At 45.7% G+C, this 9,317-nt stretch overlaps 1 long non-coding RNA gene across 1 annotated transcript; it reads right to left on the bottom strand.

The window, feature by feature from the left end:
* Nucleotides 1-1,206: 1,206 nt before the first annotated feature.
* Nucleotides 1,207-5,740, bottom strand: LOC148663053 (uncharacterized). Its single transcript, XR_015936408.1, has 3 exons — nt 3,753-5,740; nt 2,501-2,845; nt 1,207-1,520 (listed from the first exon to the last, which is right to left on the bottom strand). It is a non-coding gene; the product is annotated as an uncharacterized LOC148663053 (long non-coding RNA).
* Nucleotides 5,741-9,317: the final 3,577 nt, after the last annotated feature.

Below are 9,317 nucleotides of genomic sequence, written 5' to 3'. Positions count from 1 at the left end.
GCAGCCCCCTGTCTCTGTTCAGGCTTCACAGGGGCTGGAAGCAGGCCAACCAGGGGCTCCCCCTGCACCCCAATTCTGATTGATCAGGGGAGCCTCGTTCGCCCAGAACCAGGACCCCAAGACTTGGTTCTGTCGCAGGCCCAGCCAGACCAGGGTGGACTCAACAGACTGTCCATCTGCCTCTCAGGCTGCCCTGCAGGTCCACCTGTGCACGTCTCTGTCCACCTGCTGACCCAGGCTGCCCTCCTGCCCAGTTCCTGAAGCTGGACACCTCCTGGTCTGACCACTTCCAGGGCTCATTGTACAGGCTGATCCACATCCTGTGACCCCGCACTGACCTCCAAACCTCCTCATTCTCACTTTGGCTCCTCACACTGACCAGCTCTGTGTGCTTCTGTCTGCAGAGACTCTGGGCTTCAGTACAGGTCTGGTTAAGTTCAATTAGGGTGACGTTACTGCACTCTGAGCAGACAAGATAATGTATCAGTGAGTCAGTGAGTCAAAATGTCAGTGAGATACTCGAGTGATGGACTGTCCTCTTACCTCTGTTGAGTGACAGTGGTGAAGTGTGACTCTGATTTAGAGCAGAGAGATTTCAGTGAGATACTGGTGTGATGGACTGTCCTCTTACCTGTCTTGTTGAGACACATGAAGTACTTTCTTTCCTCACAGTCTCTTTCTTCCCATCCTCCCTCAGAGTCCATCAGCACACAGACGCGCCCCTGGGTTTGAGCGCAGGGACTCCCTGTGGCACTCTGTGTGTTCTTATACACACCAATCAAAGCTGCTCCTACATCACCAGTGTTTGTGAGGCTGAGAAGTTGTCTCTGCTGCTCCTCAGTGAACACAGTGACCAGGTCTGTGTGATTTTACCGGCAGTATTTCTGAGCTTCAACCCATGACAGTTTATAGTGTGTAGCTGTAAAAAAAATACATATACTGTAGAAATAATATTTCTGTACATTCTGAAATTGTCGTTTACTTGATATTCTGTCTCTAAATTCATTATTTGCTCTTGATTGAGTTCTGTATTGCAGCTGTGAGAACAAGGTCAGATGAGGGAGAATAGCTCTCTGCTGCTGTTCTCTCAAGCTGGATTCTCCTGAGACAAACTTAGCCCACTGACCTACTGCCTGGGGCTCTGGGACAGTCTGTTAGGGTTGGACTCAGCAGTGTAGCAGAAGAAGGGGCTGGGATATCTTCCAGTTGCATCGTTCCATTCACCTCTTTTTTATTATTATGTACACCATCTTTTAAAAACATCTCTGTGCACTGGGCTCCTCCTGCACCTGGCTCCCCAGGACTCCAGTTGCGAAACCCAGAGCACCCCCCGTAAGACCACTCCCAGCCATCCTGGAGCAGAGCAATCCAGACAGCGTGTCCCTGCGCCATCGTCTTGATCTGCTCAGACTCTCCCACACTGTCCACCCTGAGCAGGTCGGTGCAGCTCTGTCTGCAGTGTCTCTGGGCTGCAGCGAAAGTCTTGTTTTCCTCAATTACTCTGTACTGCTGTGTCCCACCTGTGAAGACAAGTCAGGAATGATGGTGTGTACAGCTGTGAGACTACAAATCCTACAATACTTTGCACCCCCCATTTCCTGTTTCTTGTTCATTCCTATGTATAGTTAAATAGGTAAAGTTTTATTCAAACATTTTAGCTGTGATGCCTTCTTCGGGGTCTGATAGTTAAAAAGCTCTCATTCCAATCCCTTTGTTATCATCAGTTCCCCTTTCACCTCGGTGAGCTGGACATGTTCATGTTATTTTGTTATTATTGGCAAAAAATATTTTTCAATTTTTTTCCATTTCTCTAGATCTGATAATCGGGTAAACCAAGATGTGACATAAATACATTTTTTTTTTGTTTAGATAAATGTTTTTTTAAGCAATATAAATATTGAACCTAATATGTTTGCTCTTCAATGAACACAGTAACCAGGTCTGTGATTGTGCCAGCAGTATTTTGTTTTTGTTTTTGAATTTTGTTTTTATTTAAAACTATTTTCATTGCATGGACAGTTATGGACATTGTCAATGTGACAATTACACAATATGCAATAACATTAATACAATAACCTTCTCAGTGTGATTTAGAGAGGTCTCTGTGGTTTATGCTCTCGGATACTGTATGATATTTGTGATTACTGAATGCTCTGTCATTCTGAGAGATATTAGTGTTAAGTTACAGCTTACTGTAATAATGAAAATACGTTTAAAATTCTAAGAAAAGGGGTCTTTATAGGTCTTTTCCTGTGATATGATCCCAGGGAAAAAATGTGTTGAAGTTTGTGTATTTTAAACCTGATTTGTAAATGCACACGTAATTTAGGACTACATTTCCCCTGATGCAATGCAATACAATGACTGCAACATGTGATGAGACTACAAATACCAAAATGCACTGCAATTGAGCTCTTCCTGTTCCCTGCTTATTCCTGTGTTCTACAGTTTAACTCAGATATCACTCTGAGATTCAGTCCTGTGTACAGGGTTGTCTCACCTTGACTCTCACATATGAAGTAGTTCTCCTCACTACAGTCTCTCTCCTCCCAGAATTCCGCTGCGTTGAGAGCAGCACAGGGGAGCTGACTCCTCCAGTGAGCGAAGGTCACGACCTCTCTGCCAGTCCACCGCCAGCTCTCTCTGCAGTCTCAGTACAGGCCCATCCCGGCTGTGCCACTGGGCAGGTTAGTAGTATTGCGGACTGTGTCCATTTCTGCTGTGCTGTTGATGGAGGCCAGGTCAGTGTAGTTGTCTCTGCAGTGTCTATGAGCGTCAGCCCAGTTCAGGGGTGAGTCCACAAAGTAGAACTTCCTGATGAGGCTGGATCCAGAAGGATAGAGCACTGGTAACACAGAACCATGGGTTGTGTAAGTTTCTCAAATTAATCTGTATTGCAGTTAAAAGGGTCTATAAGCTATAGAGTCAGTTTGTTTAAATACATTGTGAGACACAGTAACACCACATTGCTGCTGTACTCCACCCGAAACTCACTCGTCACACCGGCGATAAGAGAGGTGACCCTCCTGTCTGTAACGGACAAGTCTGTGTGTGACTCTGACAGCATGGCTGTACTGTACCTGAGCCCTGTAGACACTAACAATGCAGCTGGATCTGCTGAGTGAGACAGACTGAACACTGTCCATCTTACAATAATGACCTGGGGGAACCAGGTCCTCCTGTGCTGTGTTTTTACACAGGCGGTTCGTCTCTTCCTGACCTCTCATACAAACCAAGCCATCCTGAGCCGGGGTGGGTCACTGGGAGGGTTTCTAGCTCAGATCCCTGTGGAAGACGCGCCCAGTGCTGTCCTCGCTGCTAGATGAGAAGCAGCAGCTCTGTAGTTGGTCCTAATGTTTGTGCCGGAGAATATTTCCAGACCCTGTTTCTGCGTGACTGGTATCGTTGCCTGTGGGTGATCTCTACCTCTGTGTCAGCGGCTGTGTATTTAAGTCTGGGTCCTTGTGTTTGGATCTGCTGGATCCAAGTGTGAGGAAGAACTGGGCAGCCTTGTGTCAGGGGGCCCTTGGTGCTGATCACCATCTCTCAGTCTCGTGTTTTGTGTGAAGCAATACCCATCTGTGCCTATCCTTCGCCCCCCTTGTTTATCGAATTTCTGTTACTCCCCTCAGAATGCAGATACCGACACCACAACTTCAAAACCAACAGATCTAAGATCTCATTCATACCTGCAGCCATATCCTTAGCACTTGATTATCTATGCAAATTTAATAATAATAATAATTGCTTACACTTATATAGCGCTTTTCTGGACACTCCACTCAAAGCGCTATACAGGTAATGGGGACTCCCCTCCACCATCACCAATGTGCAGCATCCACCTGCATGTTGGTGTTGTGGTCGTATTTTTTTTGTCTGGTTCTCTGGACGCCCACACTGCTGCTGTGAGTAATAGAATAATAGAGACTCTCTCTCTCTGCAGCGGATGAGAGCTGAGGGGCTGACTGGAGACGCATGCCCAGGGGCTGCTGGATTCCCCCAGTCCTGCACAAGCGCCCTGCTGCTTGACCTGGGAGCAGAGTCACAGGCTCATCTGCCAGGAAGAGAAACACCAGCCCCTTCCTCTCAATCCTAGCAGATCTGCTCAGAGGTGAAGACACAGCGTCTCTCTCGGCTCTGGGTTCGAATCCTCCTGCGTGACACAGCACAGACACGTCTGACACAGTTCCTACAGGTCACTGGCGTGCTCAGGTCTCGCTAATGGGTTCAGTCAGATCTGAATTAACTCAGCCCTGCTGGGCTGCTACTGATCCCCCTGGCTGGTGTGGATCGGTCACCAGTGGAGACTGGGGAATACTCTCGAGATCCTGATCCCCGTTTAAACTGTCAGGACCCCCCACTTCCACTCAAAAACACCAGACTCTGCACTGCTGGAAGAGATTCCCAACAGTGGATTTCTTCATTCTCATCCTGCTCTCCTGTCTTCCCTGCTGATAGCATTAAGGAAATGTTCTTGACTCTGGTCTTGTCCAATTGGGCTGGCAGTGTCCAGCGCCCCAGCAGTGTCAGGCTCTGCTGTTCTGGGTTCAGATGGGCTGGCAGTGCCCAGGTCTGACAGTACTGCCCCAGCAGTGCCAGGCTCTGCTGTTCTGGGTCCAGATGGGCTGGCAGTGCCCAGGTCTAACAGTACTGCCCCAGCAGTGCCAGGCTCTGCTGTTCTGGGTCCAGATGGGCTGGCAGTGCCCAGGTCTGACAGTACTGCCCCAGCAGTGCCAGGGTCTGCTGCTGACCCTGTTCTGGGTCAGAGAGTCTAGGTCTTGTATAGCTGATCTGAAAGTTCTCTGTTTTTCATGTATGTTGTTTTGGTCTTATGTGTCTGTGTTTTCTTTCTAATAGTAGAGATGTTTAAAATAGTTTTTCCAGATTGATCCATTTTGGCTTGCCAATTCTTCTGGTTTTGGTTTATTTAAATTCTTCCATTTTTAATAGAATCTTTTTGATCTATCGATTCCTCGGTTTTCCGAGAGCTGTCCGGTTATGTGTGTGCTTCTTCTCCTCTTCAGGTTGTGTTTGCGGTGTTTTATCATCTCACAGTAAGTAGGTGAGGTGCATATCTGTGTTGTGTGGTTGTCTGTGTTTTTGGTTTGATTGTTCTCGCAGTGGTTTTCTAGCGTTTCTGCACTCTGTATCAAACCGTTCTTCTTGTGCTCTTGTTTCTTGAGTTCGTTTTGTATTCATTCTTTTGAATTTTAAATTTTGAGGCTGGTTTCTGAAATATGTGATTTAAATCTGTTATAGCCCTGTTGATGCCTGATTTGGTGGTTTGATACGCAGTGTTTTGGAATGTACAGTAGTTGATGATGTCTGAATTTCCTGGTCACTTACTATCTCCTCTCTGTCTGTCTCCTGCCTTTCTTTTTTCTCTCCCTCTGATTTGCCTACAAACACAGATTGTCCGTTCTCTATAACTAAACTCATGAAGGAAATACATTTGTTAAAAAAACAATAGGTGAACAAACAACCAACATAGGGAGTAAATAAATAACAATACTGATATCTCTCTTAGTTAAAATAAATAATTTCTTCAAGTAATTAAGAGACAGTATTTCAGTCAGTGACCACAGAGGCTAAAACACTCCTGAAGAACAGATGCCCCATCTCTTTAGGTACACCAATATTTCTATCTTCTCCTCTCCTCTCTCACTGCCATCTCTAACCTGTCTCTCTCTCTCCTCTCTCACCCCCATCTCTAACCTGTCTTTCTCTCTCACACACCCATTTCTAACCTGTCTCTCTCTCTGACTCTCTCTCCTCCCTCCTCTTCTGTCTCCTCTGCCTACAGACACAAACAGGAGCCTGACTGTTCAGCAGTTAATATTTCAGACCAAGAGGATCTGTAGTTAATTTTAGAGACTCTTGTACCAGTTTATATCTCTTGCAGAGTGGCAGGTAGCTACTGTCTCAATAGCAGGAGGCTCTACACTGAGGAGTCACTCTGCCCTGAGCCTTACCTCCTCAGTGCTGTGTGTCGGTTGGTCAGGGCGTCTCTCCAGCTGAGCTGTTTGTGTGATGTGTGTCACGCCCTCTGCAGCCAGAGGGCGCTCCTTCTCTGTCCTGTCCCTAGTTCCCTGCCTGCTGTCCTTCCAGTCCCTCTCTTTCCCTTGGGCTATATATTTCCGGGTCTTGCACTCTGCCCTCGCTTAGCATGGACGTTCGGATGTCCTGAGACCCGTCTAGCCCCAGGTCGCCCCACGTCCGCTACCTGAGGGCATAGGTATCTATACGGCACTCCTGAACTCTTTGCACTAAGGAGCCCGGGCCTTTTTCCTGTCTCGCCGCTACGCGTATGGGTCTTTTTCCGCTCTCCTGCCTGTGTCTGTCAGGGGGTTTCAGTGGGAACAGTGCAGGAAGGACATCAGAGAGTCACCTTGCCTGAGAACTTGCACATTAACTCAATGCCTGCGTCTTCAGAAAAGCTTTTTCATTGGTTGATCCCTCTGTCTGCTCCCTTCCATCTTCTATTACACTTCTAATCCCTTGAATTTAATTGTACTACATCTGGTTTTCCTATCTTTTTATATTGTTTTCTTACTGAGACTCACTTTGAGAAGCCACTTTTAGAGTTGTTAAAGTATTATTATTATAAATGGGATGAGACTGGGCAGTGAGCTGTTCCTAACAGTGGCTCCACCCTGGCAGAAACACCTCCTGCTTTACAAGTTCAATCCAACATAAATTCAGCCGGAACTCTTTCAGTTACTCTTTCTGGTTCTCTTCTCCTTGTTTCCGTTCGGAAGAGGGGACAGAGGGGTTACAACTTCCTTTACATCGCCTATAGACTATAGGAACATATTCCCACCACACAGAACAAGTTACAGTATGAGCACTGAGTGCCTGTTTCCCTACCAGAGGGAGCGTCACCCTCTTTTTTCGCTGCAGAACAGATGTGGGGTGAATGGAGTCTCCCCAAGAGCTCACAGCTGGTGCCCTCTGGCCGCCATCTGGTGTCTTTCAGAACACACTGCGTTCCGATCCTTTGAGCACAGCTTGTCTGAAAGGTCTTTACACCCTGTATGGCTCCCGGCACCCTGCACAGTCACTGGCAGCAGCTGATAGTTGTGATAGGACATTATGAAAGTGCACAGCTGTGTGAGTGCGTCTGCTGTAGGGGTGACCGGGCAGCCCAGAATATCTTAAATGGAAAAACTCTGATTTGGGGCCTTATGTGTTGATCTTTCCTTTTGTCTATTTACATATCATATATCTGCTCTACTGTTATATTCCTGTTTTCTCATTATTTGATATATTTTCTCCTGTGATTTGTCGTATCGTTACCTTATATTTGATTATTAAGTTACAGGTATTCTTATCCATTCAGCTGTGTTTGCTGGGTGGTTAGATTGTCTAATTTCCAGTTTTGTTTCCTTTGTATTCCAAACCTGTGATCACAGCTCATCTGAAAGGTTTTTACTCCCTGTATCATTCACCCCACACTGCGTCGCAGACAGTAGCTGCTGTCATCCACTTTATCTGTCTCTTGGCTGAAAAACTGAAATTCCTGCTCTGCCCGAACTCTGTTGAGAGAATTGAAGTGTGATAGAGTGTGGAGTGTTAAAGTAGCTCCTGTCAGGTTTATTGTATTGCTGTTGCTTTGTTTGAATGCCCTTTGTGGGAATGACTCTGTAAATGGCTGACTTGCTTGTAACTCATTAATCCATACCGAATTTGATCTTGAACAAAATTCCAAAATAGTAGAAACATAGAGACCCCCCCCCAAAGTATGAACAGTTGCCTTAAGAATGTCGTGGGGAATGACAGTAATAAGTTTTACAGTTTATCTTAAAGAAATATACACAGTATTCTTGTAGTTGGAACGTGAGGTTTAGTGCATATACATTTCAAATCCTGCATATATACTTAGAAAAAATGTAATGAGTATTATGATAGCCTACTGTACTGTATCCTTGCAGATACTTTTTGAACAATCCTCGATTGGACAGCAGAAAAAAAATGATATCAGATAACTTTCATATTCTCAATTCTGAAAATCAACTTCTCCTCTCTGGAAAACATTTTAGGGTTCCCAGATGTAGATCAAATTGATGCTAATATTCATGTTCCCTTATCTATTTAAACAGGGTAAATAAATCTGTGTCAGTAACGGCTTACTTTGTAACAAACTACGTAATGTGTAATTTAGGTGATGTGTAATATTTTGTGATGTATTCAGATGACCCGAAGCAATGTCTGTCCATAGAAAGTTTTCCCTAGGGGGATAGGACATCAAATAAAGTTGATCTTATCTTAAAACAGTTTTTCCTTATTCAAGTACGTTTGCATTACAAGCATGTGGTTTTTGCATTTTTATGATATTTCGGATGTGAATCTGTTATTTTTGTTGAGCTTTGTCTAGACAAGTAGCCTTACTTATACAGTATGTGGAGCGATTTGCTCATGAGATGTTTGCTTGTTCTATTTCTGAGCTCAGTATAAGGGGTAGGAAGCATGACTGTAACATAACCCACCTCTCGTCCTGGCCCGAGCCTGAGGCTCGCCCCCTAGTGCAGGGTTAGAGGTGTGAAATAACGTTGTAACTATTGCTCCATTAATAACATGTTGATTGCATGTTTCTAGATGGGTATAACAGAGATCTCAACTACAGAGGGGCCTTATAAGCCAATGAAACATGGTAGCTTCCTGAGAGACACCACAGGAAGACAGGAGTTTGTGATGAAAGTTCGGGAGGGATGGCAACAGCCAAGTTCAATCAGACAGGCTGTCAGTATTTTAGCAATCACTCCTGACTCCTCTCCTGAAACACTGTCAATACTGCACGTGATCCCCCTCTCTCCCTCGCATCCCTCCTCCACCCCGTCTCCACCTGTGCAGCTGTCCCCTGGTCACTCCTCCTCCTCAGCCAAGTTGGTTCGGCCAGATTTTCACACCATGATCCTTTCAGTACGCTTAATTCTTGGTCTTGTTTTTTTTCTCCCCAGAAAACTGACTGTTCGCCCCACCTCTGCACTAAGTGGCCTCCTGATAAAGTCAGGTTCCCTTGTGCCTTGTGTTTACAAGTAATACTTCAGACTGGTCGGCCTCGCCTCAGGGTGTTTGGGTGTTTGATATTATACAGTTGCAATGCTGAGGCCTGTGATTGTGATGCTTTAAGGCTACAGGAGTCTCTCTGGAAATCCTGAGTGATTTCCGGCGTTCAGGCAGAAATACAGTACCACCCTCCCACAGTGCCAGTCCTACAGTGTCCAGTCTGCAGAATCTCCTTGAGATGTGGTCTCTCCGATAAGCGATCCCGCCAGCGAGAGACTAGCTTAAGCAGGATGTTCTGTATGTTTCAGTTA

Source organism: Lepisosteus platostomus, chromosome 5 (assembly GCF_059453375.1).
Source record: "Lepisosteus platostomus isolate fLepPlt1 chromosome 5, fLepPlt1.hap1, whole genome shotgun sequence".
NCBI classification, from domain to species: domain Eukaryota; kingdom Metazoa; phylum Chordata; class Actinopteri; order Semionotiformes; family Lepisosteidae; genus Lepisosteus; species Lepisosteus platostomus.
Note: the sequence above shows the minus strand (reverse complement) of the source record. Positions and strands in the feature narration are given on the sequence as shown.